This window comes from Bufo gargarizans, chromosome 2 (assembly GCF_014858855.1).
Source record: "Bufo gargarizans isolate SCDJY-AF-19 chromosome 2, ASM1485885v1, whole genome shotgun sequence".
NCBI lineage: Eukaryota > Metazoa > Chordata > Amphibia > Anura > Bufonidae > Bufo > Bufo gargarizans.
In genome coordinates, this window is record NC_058081.1 from 116,817,637 (window position 1) to 116,836,485 (window position 18,849).

At 39.6% G+C, this 18,849-nt stretch overlaps 1 long non-coding RNA gene across 10 annotated transcripts in view; it reads left to right on the forward strand.

The window, feature by feature from the left end:
- The window catches only part of LOC122927527, an 84,404-nt gene extending 66,238 nt beyond the window's left edge, over window positions 1-18,166 (forward strand). For 4 of the 10 annotated variants that reach the window (XR_006387795.1, XR_006387791.1, XR_006387800.1 and 1 more), the window contains one exon: window positions 11,301-18,166. This is a non-coding gene — a long non-coding RNA (uncharacterized LOC122927527). The remainder of the gene's footprint in view (window positions 1-11,300) is intronic. The other 6 variants (XR_006387794.1, XR_006387793.1, XR_006387796.1 and 3 more) reach the window with 6 other exon arrangements.
- The last annotated feature ends 683 nt before the right edge of the window (window positions 18,167-18,849 follow it).

Here is an 18,849-nt window from a genome sequence, read left to right on the forward strand (position 1 = left end):
AGTGCACAGGAAAGTATCTGCTCATCTGGCTCTCCTATATGATTAGACACATAACTTCTGTTAAGCTGCCCATACATGTTCAGGTTTTGTCCTGATGCAGTTTTGAAAACCAGGTGTGGATTCACAAAAGAGGAGGTGTGGAATCTGCCTGTTATACTTGCTTGATCCACACCTGATTTTGGCTTCAAAAGGCCATCAAAAACCTGAATGTGTACAGGCAGCCTGGAGCTGAGGCTGCACCTACCTTTTTTGTATGGCTAGGTTCACATCTGAAGTGGGGGTTCTGGCAAAAAAAAACACTGCATGCAGCTGCCGGTACTCATGCCAGACACGCACTAGATCCCATTACAGTGAATGGGATCTGTTGGGCGGCGGCGGTGTCTGCATCCGGTAGTTCTGGTAACTATTGTGCTACCTCTGTAGTCCAGAACATTAAATGGACTTGTGCCTGCAGCTGTCAGTGTATGAAGTAAATGCTTAATACAGAGATAAACAAGTATGGGAGGCACAAATCCACAACTACCTGTTGGCTCCATAGGACAAAAGTTTCACCCGACTATGGCATAGTAGAGATGAGTCCTGATGTGCATCTCACCAGTAAAGGCTCACTCTCGATTAAAAGCTTGGAGCAAGAGAAAGCAAGAGAAAACCAACCATATATTGCTAATAACACTTGAAGATAATACCTTCATCAGCAGGCTTGGACTGGCCCACAGGGGTACAGGTGAATCCCCTGGGGGGCCACTGAGCCAGGTGGGCCCCTAGTCTCCCAGCCCCTGCACAAGTCGCACTTAACACATTAGATTTACTGTACTACATACATATATTCAATGTGCAGCACCTCAACCAGCCTATGTTAATATAAAAAACTTGTTAAATTATTTATTATATTTGAATGTATCTGTACGGTGGGCCCACAAAATACATTTTACTGGTGGGCCCTAGGTACCCCAGTCCGATACTGTCCATCAGGATTTAATACCTCAAAGATGTCTGACAGGCTTTTGGCTTCCTGTACATGGATGTAGATCTGCATACGGATATCAGTTATTGCTGTACTTCCTAAAGCAAGTACAGGTGCAGCCCAGCAATTAGCAGTAATCTGCATGTCTTAGAATTCACATTTATTATCTACCTACAGAATAGTTGATAAATGACCATTGGAGGACACATCACTGGGACAACACCGATCACTAGAACAGGAGTCCTCCCTTCCTCCCCGTTCCACTACTGTAATGACGAGTTTAGATTGAGTCTATACATTGTCACTCCAATCAAAGTCTATGGGACTGGGAGAGCTAGCTGAGAACAGTGCTTAGCGATCTTCATCCGTCCCATAGACTTTGAATTGAGTGGCACTTTGCATGTCTGCACGACCAGTGTAGCATTGTTCTACTGATCCTTGGGGTCCCAACAATGATACAACCATTTTAACATTATGGTCAGCTAAGGCTACTTTCACACTTACGTTTACATTTTCCGATATTGAGATCTGGCAGAGGATTTGGCTTCTGGCTTCCATTTTGTCCCCATTCATTGTCAATGGGGACAAAACTGAACTGAGCAGAACGGAGTGCTCTAAAATGCATTCAGTTCCATTTGGTTCCGTTCTCATACCGGAGAGAAAACCGCAGCATGCTGGAGTTTTCTTTCCATCATGGGATGCGGAGCAAAACAGATCCAGCATGACCCACAATGCAAGTCAATGGGGACGACTCCGTTTTCTCAGACACAAGGATCAGGCAAAAATGCAAGTGTAAAAGTAGCCTAAGTCAGTGCGTGAATATACTGATTATAATTAAATCCACCCATAGTTGATGCCATATCCATAATTATTTCATACCAGAATATATTAAAATTATAACAGGCATTTAAATTATTATAAGAAATTATATAATTGAGAAACAGTGGGCTAATAAAAACTATTCCTCCCCTCTATTGATCCATTCAGCATGCCTTTTCTGTGTTTAAGGTGTTCTGGCAGCTGTTAATCATGTGGCGAGGAAATATTATTAATAAGATTTACAGATTATGAAATAATTCTAGCGAAGGCGTTCTCCATTTTCCTATCATTAGGAATCTTGACCAGGTGTGGTAAGCCGGCCGGATCTGTATATAAAATAAAGGGTATGATTCTAATTACAACCAGCGCTGGAATTCTAGGTTCTGATTTGCAGCTCGCAGCTATACCTTATGCACTCCACTAACTTTCTTTTTCCTGGTGCCACTAATGACATTTTCAGTCATTAATGAGTTAATAAAAATTTCAAAGTCATCTGGGTTTAGATAAGTGGAAAGAAAGAGGAGCATTGTGCCTGTAATGACAGGCTGCCTGCTGCCCTTGGGATGTCATGGGTCAGACATGTTAAGAATGTGTGCACCCAATCATCTGCTGATCTTTATCAGCAGGCCCTCAAGCACAATCCAAGCCAGGCCTGTATGGGAACTCCAATGAATAAACAATGCCTTCTTGGATTGTTGCCGGCTGTGTGATATACTGAATGGTTTATACATTCTAAAACACGATGACATTAGCAATCAATATACCAATTACTGGACAAGTTATTGGCCTAGGAATGCGCATGTCTTGATCCTAAACGCACTTTGAACACGGTACCTGCCAAGACGGCCATTGATATTGAACCCTTGAACTTCTGCAGACGTAGGGCATCTCAGTGCACTTAAATGTTATTGAAGACAAATGTAAAGAATGTGTTCAGTGCACATATAAAGTTCATCAGATCGGGACATGTATGAAACAAACTCCAAAAGCTGTAAGACAAAGGAGCACATTTGACAGGTAGCATTGGATGGTACATTAAAGGGGTCGCGTCACTTCAGCAAATAGCATTGATCATGTAGAGAAAGTTACTACAAGGCACTTACTAATGTATTGTGCTTGTCCCTACTGACTCCTTTGCTGGTGGAATTCATTTTTCCATCACACTATACACTGCTCGTATTCAGGGGTTACAGGACTGAAGCTGCTGCGCATGAATGCCTATGAGCCGGCCACCAGAATAGCAGGCACCTTTTTCTATAGCGTACAAGCACGACCACTGCTGCTGGATTGCAGGGTGGTCGTAACCCCTGTATACGAGCAGTGTATAATGTGGTAGAAAAATGAATCGAGGCAGCAAAGGAGATAATATGGACAATCACAATACATTGGTAAGTGCCTTGTATTAACTTTCTCTACATGATAACTGCCATTCGCTGAAATGAGACAACCATGGGTTTCAATTGGAGTAGCCAGAGCTATATGCACTGCACAATAGTCTCCGTTCAATCTCCATTGTATTATTAAAAAGCACAGGTTATTCTACTTCTACTAAAGGAACAAATGTTTCTGTGTCCAAAACATGGGGCAGGGCTCAGCATATATTCCATTGATTTTGCCCCTCTCCTGCATAACGGAAACCAGACGGATCCGTTATGCTGGCCATAGACTTCTATGATATTATGCATTCCGTCATGAAATTGCGTTATGGTCCGTGGTAATGGAATCCATAACGCAATTCACCATACACCCAAACCTGAACTCGAACTTCAAAATTTGAAGTTCGCTCCTCCCTAGGGATAACGTCTCAGAACCACAATTCCATTTTAAAGCAAATATTCCTGGTGGTCAAAGAGAATGAAGGTGATGACTACATTGGTTATCGCCTTCGTTGGTGTTTTAAGGCAGTTATTTAGGGCAGTTCTGAAACCGGAAACCCACACTGATTAGCTGTTTTAGGCAGCCGCTGGCACCTGAGTCTATACGGTGGACGAAGGCTCCATCCACTGTGCGCTTTTCAACCTCAGCATAATGCAGCTCAGCTCTCATTCACCTAAAGGGAACCTGTCATCAATTTTATTCTGACCTCACTGAGGGAGGCATAAAGTAATGATAGACATGCTGATGTCAGCGGTGTGTCACTCATGAGCTAAACGTAAGTGGTTGCTGAGAACCAGCATCATAATGATTGCAGACTGGGCCTTGAGAAGAGTCAAATCTCCCTGAGAAGAGTCCTGGTTATACATAATCTCCTGCTCTCGCCCATCTGCTGCTGATTGGCAGTTCTGTCCTAGAGAGAAAGGAAAAAAAAAACTAGGTAGAAGCCTGTCAGCCATCAGCAGGTGGGCAGGAGAGCAGGAATTCATGAATAACCAGGACTCTTCTCAGGTGGCCGTGACTCTTTTCCAGGCCCAGTCTGCAATGATTGTGATGTTGGTTCTCAGCAACCACTTATTTTAAACTTATAAATGACAGACCGCTGAAATCAACTCACCTGTCTCTACTTTATCCTGCCATTAGTATGGGCACCATAAAGGTGATGACAGGTTCCCTTTAAATAGGCAGTGAGCTGCAGTACCCCTTCTGCTTCCAGTCCTTTCATAGTATGGTTTCTGTAGCTGGCAGCTGATTGGTGGGGGTGCCTCATGTCAAACCCCCACTGATCTGATATTAATTCATGACCTATTCTGAGTGTACAATGTGAGTTATGTTATGTTTTTTCATTTTTAAAGAGCAAAAAATGAGAGCATTACAAGCCAAATTACACAAATCAGTTGTACAGGGGTTATGGTACATTATGAATGTTTTTATATATGACCAATAAGGCTTGGTTCGCATCTGCACCTGAGGTTTCGACAGGAGCCTCTGTTGCAGATTTTAGAAAAAAAATAAAAAGGTTGAAAACAGTACTTTTTCCACCAGAATACCAATTTTTATGCTGGCAATCCAGCGCACCCCATTATAGTGAATGGGATCTGTCGGGCACTGGCATATGACAGAGCTGTTAAATCTGGTATTCTGTTCCTATGTCAGAACAGAATATAGGAATTTGGCCACAGATCTGAACTTAGCCTTAACTGTATAGTTTTCCTAACTTGAAAAAATGATGCCATAAGTGAGACCAGCACTTCTAAACAATACGAAATAAAGTGCAGGTGCCCGCTACCATGGCTGCAATGCAAAAACACCATATGCAGCCGCACACTGCTCCATGCAAACACTGGGAACATGGGTTAATCTGAGCCGAACACTGCTATACTTACTGTGCATGAAAATTACAAGCTCTTTGAGCACGTTTTTCTTAACAAAATTGTGTTGGGCCATCTACCAGCAACAAGGTGGCGTCTGCAGATGGGACATACACTTATAGACTTGCCTCTCCTGGGCCTTGGTCTAAACACTATGCTCTGTGTAGAAAGCTTGGACAGAAGGGCAGGAATGCACAGTCCAGATCTGAGGCAGCCACTCCCCCAATGTGCAATGCAAAAAACAATGACCAGTCCCGCTAAAAAATATAAAAAAAAGTACAGCTGCATGCTGCCATGGCTGACATGCAAAAGCCAAAAGTCACTATATGTATTAGCACCACGGTTGCCAATCATCCTGAAATTTCTGCACAGTCCATAAATATAGGCAACTTTTTTCCTGTGTCTGTGAAAAAAATAGGGTTTCTGTGATTTTTTTGAGGCTGCTGGTACTTGGTTATTTTGGTGGTAATTATCATCATTTTACAGCTCACAGTAAGTGCCTACCAGTATATTGAGCTATAAACTTGTATTACTTTTTTATTATTCATTATAGTTTTCTAATATGGCCGTAAAAAATGTTGGCTGTCTATGATTTTGGGATAAGTCGTCCAGAAAAAAGAAAAATTCTGGTTGGCAACCCTGATCAGCACACTTGCCATTGGTAGATGCGCCAGACACAAAAAATGTGTAGAAAAATCATCTAATTGTCATGTACAGTAAGTATAGCAGTAATGCAATTCAGATGAACCCATGTTTCCAGTGTTTGCATTTGTCTTTTCACATGGAACGTTGTGCTGCTACATAGAGAGGATTCTGGTCTCAGAAAACAAATGTTAGTCTTTGCATAATAAACAATTTATATACTTTCTGTACCAAATTCAAGATTCAAAGAGGGATAAATTAATGTTCACTGATAGCTCAATGTGAATAGAGCCCAAATGGTAAAACTTTCTACATTGTGAAATTAAGGTCTAGGTCATGTCGGCCACATACCCCTTTCCCATTGGTAGGGTAAATTTGCTTATTGCTCTCATGCTGTCCTCCTCTTCTACAAATCAAGGTAAGGGGAATACACTGTAGAAGAACTGTAGCCTCCTGCCCTCTCCAGAACCAGTATCAGAGGGGACACTATTTAAAGATTTGTTATGGGTACCAATCTACTTTATAGAGGACCCTAATTCAAGATAACGGTGAATTCACACCAGCGCTATTTATCTCCATTCCCCTGCTTGGTTATAGGAGCAGAACAACTAAAATAGTGGAAATTGTTTGGCAAACTGACCCAGACAGAGCCAAGCAGATCCGATTGACTATACAGGTGACACTCGAAAAGTTAGAATATTGTGCAAAGTTTATTTATTTCAGTAATGCAACTTAAATGGTGGAACTAATATATGAGATAGACTCATTACATGCAAAGCGAGATATTTCAAGCCTTTATTTGCTATTATTTGGATGATTATGGCTAACAGTTTATGAAACCCCAAAGTCACAATTTTGAGGTCCCCTTTGCTCAGGATATATGGATTAATTAGCTGACTAGAGTGTGACACTTTGAGCCTAGAATATTGAACCTTTTCACAATATTCTAATTTTAAGTTTTAAGCATTACTGAAATAAATGAACTTTTGCACCACATTCTAATTTTTCGAGTTTCACCTGTAATGAGGTCAATTGGTCTCCATTCAGGATCCTGCATTTTTAGCTGAGAAAAAAAGACCTGCATTCTTTCGCTCAGCTGTTTTTGATGGAATCTGTGATGGAGACCCCGAACAAAGCCTCCAACACAGATGTGAACAAGCCCTAAACCGAGTATAAAATAATGTAGATAAAATTACAATACGATGCCATGGATTCATATGTAAATATTATATCTGAGAATATACATATATTATTATTATTACTACTGTACTATTTTAGCAACTCTAGGTTATGCCTTGAATCTGAAACCTGACATTGGATTTATGCACATTTTAGAGCTGTACATTATGCATGAATAGTAATAACAGGTTAGCAAAAGTTTAGTCTGTACTTTTTTATAATACACTAGAGTGGATGATAAGTGGGAAGACAGCGAAAGAGACTAGACGGTGAAATATGTTCACAGGATTACTGCTAAATAAAAAGTACATGTCTAAACAACTAATTAAATCCTAGAGGTATAGGTGTGTGATTCCATTCACTAGATTCACGTACCAAAAAAGGGTGGATACAAATTTGCCTTTGAAGCTGACAGCAACCCTTATATTGACTCAACTTTAAACATGGATTAGCAACTCTTGTGCCTCGGAGGCATCCTATCAACCCCCCACACACAGCGCATGGCAGATACTTTCACTGCACTTTAATAGCACACTTGCCACTATATTATTTTTGTATTTCCCTCTTACACTCCAAAGCCTAAGTTCTTATCTCAGTGTTAACTAGGGCAATCCTTAGCCAATTAGGCAATTGAAGACTGTCAATATATTCAGATAAAATACATAGCATTCTCTTCCTGTGACTGGACAATTACTACACCACAGACAAGATAAAAGGAACCAACGACCACTTTATCAGCATCATAAAGTAGCAGTTATCAACCCTACTTAAGATAATGTATATTGTAATGGATTTAGGACAGAAATCTATCTGTCTATCTGTCTATCTATCTATCTATCTATCTATCTATCTATCTATTTATCTATCTATCTATCTATCTTTCTTTCTTTCTTTCTTTCTTTCATTAGCTATCAATCAATTTATTATCTATCTATCTATCTATCTATCTATCTATCTATCTATCTATCTATCTATCTATCCATCATAGTATAATGCATAGTTGCCATATACCAGTAATCAGCCTCTGAAAGAGACAGTATTACATTTATTTTCTTGATACAGTAGCAATTATTGAGGGGTTGGATATACTAGGCAACAAGTGAACAGTCAAACCCTGGAAGAAGCAAAAACGGACAAGCATAACAATCTGAGTGACTTGAGAAGGATCAAATTGTAATGGGTAGATCACTGGCTCAGAGAATCTCCAAAATGGCAGACCTTTTGGGATGTCTTCAGTAGTGTTGAGCAAATCGAAGTTCACAAAGTGGACGAATTACAGGGAAAATTTAATTTGTAGCGAAGCCGAATTTGATTGTGCTTCATTGTAACTAATCAATTTTCTCTATAATGGCATTAAAAATAATAAATCATGCTCACCTTATCCATTTGTGCACGAAGAGTCTGCTGCTGCCATCTTGATTGAAGATCCCCCGCAAAATCTTGCGTGCGGTCACATCTTCACACACCGAGCAAGAGTTTGCACTGGATCTTCATTCAAGATGGTCACAGCAGACTCTTCGTGATTGAATCGACAGTCCCCTGACAGTCCTCAATGGTTATATCAGATCCCGCACTCAGCGATGAACACGACATCTGAGGGGTTTAATGAAGGGTGCGGCACCATCACAGTTCCCAGTCATTGCACCCGCTACTCACAAAGAAATGCGCTTTGTGATATTTGGCAAAGCATCCAAATTGAATTTTTGAGAACTTCACTCATCTCTAGTCTTTAGTATTCAATGGTCAGTAACTACCAAAAGTGATCAAGGAAGAATAACCAGTTAACTGGCAGCAGGGTGGTGGGTTCCCAAGGCTCATTGTAGCACATTGGAAGTGAAGGCTAGCTTGTCTGGTCAGTTCCAAAGAAGAGGTGAACCCACATAACACACAGTGCCTTGCAGCTGGAGGCAGTGTGATGCTCTGGTCAATGGGGTATTTATGTAGCACCTATCTAAACATTGTTGATGACCAAGTACATTTCTTCATGGCAACAGTATTCTCTTATGGCAGTATCCTCTTTTAGAGGGATAATGTCCCTGCCACAATGCAAACATTGTTTATAAATAGTTAGAGGAATATGAAAAGGAGTTCAAGGTGTTGACTTGGCCTCTACTTTCCCATATTCCAATCTAGTGGCAATGGACAGTTGGCCAAGCCATGGACCATTCCATTATTTTTAACCATTCCATTCCATTTATGTTATGGCTGAAGACTGTGCCCACCGCTGTCCTGCTATCTGGGGTAGGCACGGGTGCCATATATCTAATCCTCCAGCTTCTGCTGGGATCTCAAGGCTCTGAACCAGCTGGTCCTTCATAGCTTGATTTTTTTGCAGGCCATAGCCTGCTCCTGCTGACAAGGTCCCTTCTGTCTCTGTCCTTAGAGAGTGTGTGAGCTCTTTCCATCTCTTAAAGGACCAGCGAATATGCACCCTGATCTTTTCCAGCCTATGGCAGGCCACCTGTGGGTATTTAAGGATCCTTCTCTTGGAAAGGGGGCCTGAGCAATAGGTGTATCCAGCTTGCTAGTCTCTAAGGTGTGCTGTTCTGTTTGTGTGCCCTCTGCTAGTTTACCATCATTGTACCTTCTGCTGGCTGACCAGATGCATTCCTGATTACTATACTGATCCTTGCATCTGCTCTGACCATGGACTTGTTTCATGGATTCACACAAACTCTCTTCCCTGACTTTGGCCTGTTATGGAATAGCTTGATCCCTCTGTGCTTCAGGTGTCTTTGACCCCTGTGGGTCAACAATCAACTATATCGGGACTACTCCAAGAGGTGGCGGCCTCCTGGTGGGTCCCCTGCATCAAAGTTCAGATCTATGTATAGAGGTTAAAGGGTGAAAAACAGGAGACTGCCAGTATAACACCCTTAAGATTAACCCTACACCAAACTGGTTCGTTGACGCAGTGGTTCCACACCCACTGCCTGAAACTATTTATATTAGGAAAGATATACTGATACATTGTGATGGAATGACGGGAACTGTTTTCATTTTGTAAAATTGGCCCCATGGTTAGACATAATAGTGATCTTCTGAACTGCCTCACATTACCCTAGTAATTTGTTATATAAAAGTTAATAGCTACAAATGATGGTTCTATAAAAAGAAGGTTTGACAAAAGAATGTAGGGGACAATTATTTTTCTTTCTATGGTCAATATAACAAATGTGACTGCAGAAACTATTAAGAGAAAGCCTATTGCACGTGAACATAGCTGTTTCAAGCACATATCTTAGAATTTATGTACAGATTAAGGAATATATTGAGATATGATGACTTCGGATGTAGCACGCAATGAGTTTGGAAAAAGAGGACTATGGGGATCCATCCAAAACATGTTACAGTTTTTTGAATAGCACTCAAAGGTGGAAGTTAGAAAATGAAATTGGAATTAAACAGTAGTAATTCTGATTATGATTTTCTAGTAGAATAGGGATATGCTGATGTTTTTTCTCATAAAAATAGGCCTATAATGATACTTATGATCACCTAAAAATGTATTTTTACTATCATACTAGAAACAGAGTATCTAATGTTTACTGCTTGGCCCAACACTGATGCTGTCATACACTACCAAGCTTTTGTATCAAGCTGTAATTCTGAGCAGAAAGCAATACCAAATCTACCATAGTTTTTTCATTAGACTAATCTCTAGGAATATTCTGTCAATGTCTGATAGGTGAGGTCCAAGCTTTAAGAATCCCACCAGTCAGGAAAACTGATCCCAATTTATCCTGGCAAGACAGCTGCATCAAGCCATAGATTGAATTAAGAGGGGCCACAGAAGTTCTCTGTTCTCCCCTTTAAAGTATATGGGAGTTACAAAAAGAGAGCCATTTTTTAACTCTCATAGACTTGAATGTGGAGATTCTTGGACATGGAGCGCCCACCCCTCCACTGACTACTGGCCACTTTGCTTGACAAAAACAGGGCGAGTGTTACCATATTCTCTTAATGGGTGAGGAGTCTAGAGGTCTGACCACCACCCTCAAATCTTTGAATCTCATGAACACACATTGTGAACAATTTTATAGCAAGCCAATTCACCCTCTGTTTTTGAAGTGCGCAGATGTAATGCACTAAAAAAAGGACATTGACAATCGTCCCCAATTTATGTCTATTGCTATCATTAAAATCATTATTGAATATATTCTAGAAATCTCTTATATACCCTGATGATTATGATATGGCAGCATGATACAGAACATCTCCGTGTCATATCAGTGCATTGGGAAAATATTTGAATTGGAAATGTTTTTTCCATTGACTACCTGGCACTGCACCCACAGTTCTGAAGGCACATTATGCCTTTTGTTTGCCTGCACTTAACAAAGGCGTTATATCTTCTGTCATATTTACCCTAGTGTTAGCTTCAAGTGTTCAGATTTGTTGATTTAGATGTGAGTATCCACTTATAACATTCAATTCTTCCTTTTAAATAGTGCATAGAATACAGCCTATACCTTGCCTGAGGAAGATCAAGGTCAACAGCCATCCACATAAAAGAAAAATGAACAAGTGGAAACCTTGCAGGTCTTTACAAGATTTATACTTCCCAGATTACTTTAACAGTACATTGAATGAGGATTTGCTCAAACGGGGAAAAAAAAAGAACAGGTTTTCAATGTTTTACCCTGTATAACACCTTGTGCACAGTAGAATGTAAAAATAAGACTAGACCCCTGAATAGGGGAAAGTGAATCATATTACAGCATTTGTAACACTGAAGTTATAGTCTTCTTATCAAAGGCTTTGAAAATGTATTTTTTTTTTTCAGCCCCTTAGCTTACTTTTTTAAATTAAAATATCTTACTGAAGGTCACGGAAGCATATGGACTTGCTCAATCACCATAGAACAAAAGATTTGTTTTTGTAACATTTTGTAATTCAGCATTGTAGGCAACATGCGTCCATATAAGCAATCTGATTTCCTTCTAATTTTCTCAAACACCACTTTGAAATTTAGAAAAATCAAGTTAATATAAAATGGGGTTAAAGTAATGAAATTTGTTATGCACTATTTACACAGTGCCAACGTACTCTAATGTTCTATACAAATATTGTTATCACTCTCATCAGTCCTTGTTCCTCAGCGGGCACAATCACATGCACACACTAAATTAATTATTTTATTTAATTGAAACTTCAATATATTAGTACATACTGCATTCAACCAGCACCCCAAATATTGTGTCAGTGATGAGTTATTTCCCAGGAATAACTCAGTCAGTCCACCACATGAAATTTCATCCTAGCCAGGCACTTTGGATTATGAGCTATTTAGCAATATCTACGCAGTTTGTTCTCTGAAAATTACAAATTCGAGTCACATTATTATGACCACCAGCTAATATCCAGAGAAACCGCCGTGTGCAGCACGGACACCAGCTAGACGGGTTAGGAGTGACTCAATAAGGTCCTGGTAGGTTATTACAGATATCTGGAGCCATGTCGACTGCAGTGCATCTCACAGCTGCTGGAGGGTGCGTCGGGGAGGATCCATAGAGGGAACATGACGATAGAAGTTGTTCCATTGATGGTCATTTTTGTTCAAGTCTGGTGAATTAGGGAGCCAGGGTAATACTTTGAAGTTTTAGTCATGGTTTTCCAACCAATGTCGGTAATTTCCAGACATGTAACATCTTACATTGTCTTGCTGAAAGATCTCATCTGCCCCAGGGAAGATAATCAGCCTTTATGAGTGTACGTGATCTGCAAGGATAGATTCATACCCAAATCGGATGAGAGTGCCTTCCACATGGATAAAGTGGCCCAGAGAATTCCACAAAAACTTTCCTTACCTTAACGCACACACATCTGGTAGCCCCATGGTTCACTTTGGCAGTGAGATGCTCCACTGTAGCGTGTGGGTCTGCCGTCAAGCACCTTCGTAGCTGAAGTCCACCTCTGACATCTATATTTTAGAGGGGCTTCATGAATAGTGTCCTGGGTTTGAATACAATGTGAAGTCACATGCAAAAAGGTCCTACTTTTACTGCAATAGTAAATTCTAGATCATAAGTAGTGAATACGTCAATAAACACAGTTGAGAGTGATGTATACAGACAACAGAATGCAAGTAACATAGTGAAATAACGATAATGTACAAAATTACTAATTTTGTAGGCGGATAGACCTGATGTAGTCGTTTACAAGAAATATTCCCTAGAGCAGCCAGATTTCCATTACTGAACAATCATCAGTCATCCATTTTACCTACCTATACAAATGACTATGTTTATTCTAAGACTAATCAAATTGTAAGCTCTTGGACCCAGAATTTTGCAAACATCTGAATAGATTGTACATGTGTTATGTGTGTTGTATGACGCTTGACATGAAATATACTTAAGTCTTTTAATTCTATTCTGAGGTTGTGAGTGACATGTCTGCGGCACTGTCATCGCCAGCTCACCTTGCCCAGATTTCATAACTGCAGAATATACCTAATATGATAACAGACAAGCTGAACTCCTATGTGTGAAAATCTTCAGGTTGTCAGGATTCCCCTCCCTCACCTCCCTCACACATTCTTAATGCCTGTCTTGATTGAAAGACTTCCCCTCACTTTTATTTTGCTGCTTAATTGAATGGGATCGCTAGGTTTACACATGCAGCCATATAAATTACACCGACAATCATGTTTTATTTATAGGCCATTGTCAACAAACATGAGATACGTCCTGAAGAATTAAACATCCTTTACTTGGCGCCATGAAGTAAATTGCTTTCTTAGTATGTAAACTGTACAGGCAAAATGCATTCTATTAAAACAGCCTCATATCTCATTTCTTCTGTTCTGTGCTGACAGTGTGCTTAGTGGTTCATTGAAAATTCTAGCCGATATCAGCAATCTAACAGGGCTATCTTGAAATCACATGGCTTGTACAATTGTTGCTTAACTCATTGGTATTAGTTTTAGTATTGCACAACTGTAATTCATCTTTAAAAGAAATCTGTCACCAGAAAATTCACTGTTAAACCAGGCACAATGCCTTGTAGGGCCTTCTCAGCCGAATGTAATGATACCTTTTACTTAGCAATATGTTGCTTCATTCTGTAAGTAATTTTAATCCACATGCACATGAGCAGTTAGGGGAACTGAGGGTGGGCTACCATGTGCACCTATGCTCCTCCTGTTTCCTCCGCCAGCCCCTCTCTCTCCTTCTTGATTAACATGGCTAGGATCCTGCATAGTCATCTCCCCAGGTCCTGCCAATCAAGAAGGAGAGGGAGGGTGCCTCATATTGTTCCTCAGATGGTTATAGTGCACCATACAGTAACAATGCCATCTTTTGTGCCCCACAAAGTAAGAATGCTCACTGCTGTTCGCATAATGTAGTATTTATTCCCCCTATGTGCCCTCTAGACAGTAAAAATCACCCTTTTGTACCCCCTAAAAAGTAATAATGAATCCTGTGAGTGCCCTAGTCATAGTGACCCAATTTCGGCCATAGACATAATAATGACCAATTTACAGTATGCCCCTTTGAAGGAAATAATGTCCCATGAGTGGCCCTAAAATAACAATGCCCACTAAGTGCTCCCTAAAAAGTAATAATGCTTTTTGAATGCCTGCTAAAAATACCAAATGTCCCTGAGGGTCCCTATAAAGTAATAATGCCCCATGTGCCTCCTTATTAAGTAATGATGCTCCCATGTTGCCAGGATAAATAATAATGCACCCTGTGCCCCTTGAAAAAAATGGCAATGCCCCTTGAGCCCTATGATTAAATAAAATTGTCCCTGAGTAAATGCTTCTCCTTGTGACCCATGGAAAATCTTGCACTCACCTTAGCTCGACCCCCGATGAGCACAAGAAGTTATTTTTAGAGATGAGCAAATTTGTTGAAATTTGTTTTGCGTCTGATTCTAACAATTTGGTTGAAAGATTCATTTCAGGCATGAAAAAATTTGACCAAAATTGAAAGTGCTTAGATTGCCCTAATAGGTTGCATATGATACTCTGGGGTCTTATAGGACTGTATGCAACTAAGTTTAAGCTTTTTAATGCCAAGACAGCATTATTAATATTAAAGTGACAGCAACATATATGGTTAAGGGTAAAAACATGGTTGCCAGTTGTTGCCAACAGCTTGTTTGACCACCACACATTTGTTATGCTTTTTAAAAGTAAAAAAAGTATAAAAAATTAACCCTTTTTGGGGACGATGCCTGCCAGTGTTTATACACATACATTAGTGTTGGAAAAGCAGTGGCCTGTTCTGATCAAGCGGTGCAAAAAATTATATCTTAATGGGAGGAAGCTGCCTGTCCTTGGTTATACATACATCTAGTTTTGGAAAAAGGAATGGCTTGTTCTGAACAAGCAGTCCAAATACAATCCCTTAATGGGTTTATATACTAATATCAGCTAAAGCAATGTCTTGTTTTTGACAAGTAGTCCAAAAATTCTCCCTTTTTCAGGACAAGCAGCAGTATGAAATCTGACAAACAAGGAAGAAGATGATTGGCTTTTAAGGGGTACAAACTGCCCCTACCTTAATATAAATGCTAAAGCCTGTCTGTTTATAAATTAATTAAATCTACCTAACTAATTATATCTACCAATCCCTAACACTGTCTGTGTAAGGCCTTAAACTTACAATATTATATGTCTAAATTGCTGTGTCTGTGACAGAGACGGCCTGTGCCCTTTAACATCAGTGGAAAAGCTGAGAATGGTGTCTCTGCTTTGGACATAATATAGTGCCTTTGACACATCTATATTGTTTCTTCTTATTGGCTGTAAGAATGACTACAAGGCATTATGAAGAAGCCAGCTGACCAGGGCCTGGGGTACTGTGATTTTCCCCTTCATATCCCCTGCCCTGCTGTACTCACTACTGTAATATGTAAAATAGTGGATGCCATTTTGCACAATTCTCCAAAATCGAATCGCCAAAACTTTTGGGAAATGCTAAATGAATAAAAATTGATTTAGAATAAAAATGCTTACCTCTAATTATCTTTTAACAGCTAGTGTCATAGCGGCGTGATGCAGAGACGTCATTGTGCCACCTATCCCGGGATGATGATGTACTGTATGTTTTGGCATCCTGTAGGCCGCAGACAGAGAATGTTAGGGTAAGGAGTCTGTGGCTCCCAGCTCTACCACAGGCGTCAACCATTTTAATGTCCTGTGGATGCTGTTACAGATGATTCTGGTGCACCCTACCATGCCAGTGGGCTGCTGCCCCCCTGCAGCCACTAGCTATATGTCTGACTGTATGTCATTTTGACACATTTTGAGTCTGTGTAGCTATTAAGTGGAGCACAAATTGCTATAAAATCACAGCCCCCATCTGCTTCCTAAAATAGTTGCAAATGGCTTTGTGACTATTTAAAATATCCTTTCCTCCTGTCTTACCTGCTAAACACTATCAGATGTCTGTCTACATGAGACATTATACCAGCAACAAATTATAATTTCTAGGTCGACACATTAGTGAATTGTCTGCACATGCCTAACATGCTTACACAGGCAAATTGCTTTGAACATTCGTTTTTGCCCTTAATTGCAATCTCTGTACAATATTGTTGAAAATGTTAGTGTTGCATTAGCAAAAGGAAATAAATTGTGCCAAGTTGAAGTCCAATGCCATTTTAGAGCCTCCAACAGGAACGCGTGGTGCAAGAGGTGCTGGTAGCCACTTACCCCTTTGTATTATAGAAGTAACATTCAATTCATCCAAGTCTATATCTTATAGTAGCCCAATGTCATCCACAAACTATTAGCCATTTACATTTTTTAAACTCATATATTATGGATACAGCTGCTTAATACTACAATTTGGTGTCAAAGAGCCTAGAATCTGATAGGTAGATGACCACAGCTGTTATCTTTTTATTCTGAATTTTAAAATAAGTACCTTTACAACTTTTTTTTTTAAGCAAACCTTTGTAGTTGTTTCCCCAAAGACTGTAGACGAATTAAGTCAATGTCATGTATTGTATACATTTTCTTTTAATGTGACTCTTTTAAGAAATATTCCTAGATGTAGGACATTATGTACAATGGTATGATATTGCAGGATACAACTTGTAAGTTGTAACATATTATTTGGTGATGTAGTTTGATGGTTCAGCAAGGTTTTTTGTTTTTTTTCCAGGCCATGAGAAAATAAATCTGACTTATTGAAATCTGGAAATTATGCTTGAATTAAGTTCCAGTTCTTTCGTAGTTTTTGAAGACAAATCAATTGCAGATGGTACATTATATTTCCCGCCCTTTCTGTCAACTGCATGCTGTAATTAGTTAAATGTTTTACAATGTTATTGTGCGTACTATGGAACGTGATTGTGGTTGCATTATGACCTAAGGCAAATATAAAATAGACTCTCTTTATGTGCAACAGGTTCACAGATGAAAATGTATACCTGGATATTTCTTCACAGAAGACACATCTTCTTCTCTGAAGCCACTTTCAAGGATTCATCCCATCTCAACTATTATTGTTCAAATGCACCTTAAATAAAAAATTAACCAACTTTGCAAATAGTCTTGATTAAAAGTGTCCTACCACTTTGTGTATACAGCTATTGTACAGACTTGTATATATCCATGACTGGAGATAAACCTTGTGTATGTATAGTCTAATTCTTCATATGCTAGTCATGAAGATTGTTCATAAAGATTCTTATAACAACTTTCCTGTCATAAGGTGGTGGTGAAATGATAAGACATAAAGAGGGTCATTTCCAAAGGCTTTACAACTGTTTTATGGCATAAAAAAGTTGCAAATTTGGCCAAATAGCAGTTTGAACAAAAATTTAGCAACTTTTTGCCCGGGCTTAGCTGACGTTCGTTTCAGTTTCTGGCATATGGAACTCACAAATGTGAGAAATATAGTATGATGCTTGTGCCTCTTAATACATTGGTTACATCTTTTGCCAGCAGGATTTTTACGCCAGTCTTTAGTAAATGACACCCAAAATGTGAGAGTTTTAAAGACAAATGTTGTAAGGCAGGCATGCTCAACCTGCGGCCCTCCAGCTGTTGCAAAACTACAACTCCCAGCATGCCTGAACAGCCTACAGCTATCAGCCTACAGCAGGGCAATGTGGAAGTTGTAGTTTTACAACAGCTGAAAGGCCGCAGGTTGAGCATGCCTGTTGTAATGCATTACTGAAATGTGTGCTGAGGTACATGGATGGTTGAACCAAATATGGGTTTATATTAGTGTATTATGCTGATCCTTGTACACTTTGGTGTTTGTACTTTCACTGTGCACTTTATTAGGTATATGAATAAAGAAGGGACTTTGTGTTATGATCTCATATACTGTTACCGTAGCATTTTGTGTATAGGTGGCACTTGATGGTAGTATTGATTCCTTATCAATTAACTGTGTTGGTCATTTTTAACGTGATAGTTTTTAATTCATGAATTTTCTGTAAAATATTAGTCAGTTGTACACACAAATGTCTTGCAGATTTCAAGTTTCTTTCTGTTTTCTTTTCAAGGCCTTAAGTGCATAATTACATGAGAGACTATTGTTCTAAATGAACCAAGTTTAAAAACATATGTGACCTGCAACCCTCACCATTACACACCAGACATTTGAGACCTTGTTATAGGGCTGGTGATTATGAATATTAATTATTAATATTACATACTAACCACCACCTGTAGCTCAGGGACAAGCCTTCCCTACCTTTCCCTTATATGAGCACTGATTGAACAATTCAAGGCAACCATCAAGGGAAAATAATATGATGAAAAAACACTGATTTAACAGTTCTAGGATACCAATAGGGGAGGATAATATTATGAAAAATCACTGATTGAATAGTTCGAGGCTACCACTAGGGGAATATATTGTTATGAAAAAAGCTCTGGTTAAGCAGTTCAAGGCTACCACCAAGAGAAAATCTGGGTTGAGCTGTAAATTTCTTTGAATACTTCCATTTACACATCTCTATTTTTGAGTTAGACTTCCTTAACATCTGTTTTTGTGGGGTTTTTGGATGCTGAGCACAGGAACTCAG